Source organism: Cucurbita pepo, chromosome 6 (genome assembly GCF_057944985.1).
Source record: "Cucurbita pepo subsp. pepo isolate OVF chromosome 6, ASM5794498v1, whole genome shotgun sequence".
In the NCBI taxonomy this organism is placed as follows: domain Eukaryota; kingdom Viridiplantae; phylum Streptophyta; class Magnoliopsida; order Cucurbitales; family Cucurbitaceae; genus Cucurbita; species Cucurbita pepo.
The window spans coordinates 12,250,564-12,251,575 of record NC_141803.1 but is presented as its reverse complement, the minus strand read 5'-3'; the positions used below and the strand labels follow the sequence as shown (position 1 = coordinate 12,251,575).

At 38.4% G+C, this 1,012-nt stretch overlaps 1 non-coding gene across 1 annotated transcript; it reads left to right on the top strand.

Annotated features, from left to right (window-relative positions):
- Positions 1-323: 323 nt before the first annotated feature.
- On the top strand, positions 324-429 carry LOC147792329 (small nucleolar RNA R71). The gene has a single exon (XR_015421572.1). It is a non-coding gene; the product is annotated as a small nucleolar RNA R71 (small nucleolar RNA).
- Positions 430-1,012: the final 583 nt, after the last annotated feature.

The following is a 1,012-nucleotide window of genomic DNA, read 5'->3' as shown; positions in this document are numbered from 1 at the left end:
TGGGTCATTACTACAGCAGCTTGGACTGGTGCTTTGGTCACTAAGCCTTGTCCAATGCTAGATTTTGTAAGATATTAGTCATTAAAGTTAATTGAGCGTTAATAAAAGATAAAGCTTCAACTTCAAGTACTCCTCGGGTCTTCTTTCCTAGATTACTCCTCACATCAGCCCATTGACAATTATTAGATGTTATTCTTTCTAGAATCTCATATGTTTCATTGCTTGTCTTTGACAAAATAGCTCTATTGGCAGAACCATCCACCACTTGTTTAATAGCAATATTCAATCCATTGTAGAAAGTCTCCATTTGTATAAAATGAGGTGATCCATAGTGAGGACACTTTCTAAGCATTTCCTTGAATCTTTCCCAAGCTTCTCTTGAAGTTTCATCTTCAAACGTTTGAAAAGCAACAATTTCATTTCTGAACCGTGTGTTTCTAGTGGTTGGAAAATATTTGATCAAACCTTTTCTGCTAGACTATTCCAAGAGTCAATTGTTCCTGATGCTAAAGTATTCAACCATGACTTATAACCATCTCTCAAAGAATAAGCTAATCACATTTTGGTCGACTCCTTGGAATCTAAATGAGTCACTAACTCCCAAAAATCACTTTAGATGTAGGTGTGGATCTTCTGACGGTAGTCCATGAAATTTCCCAATGGTTTGCAACATTTGAAATATCACCTCCTCCCACTAGGTCGTCCATCCTCCGGTACCTGGCTACCAGATCATTGTCGTTATCGGCATCCAGCGTCGAATCCGTAGTCCGTGGTGTTGCAAACTTTACTGGTTCAGGGGGTGCAGCTGCTGGCGGCGGTGACGGTTCCTAATGCAGGGCTCCTCCTTCTTCCAGCTCAGATGTGGGTGTATATAATAATATGATGTCAAATTCAGAAGAATATATGCAAGTATACACTATAACAAGTAGAAAGTAATAAGTAAATTGTTACGTCTCATGTTACTTTTCATAATTATTTATCATCATCAAGGTCATGAGATAAAAAGAGGTTG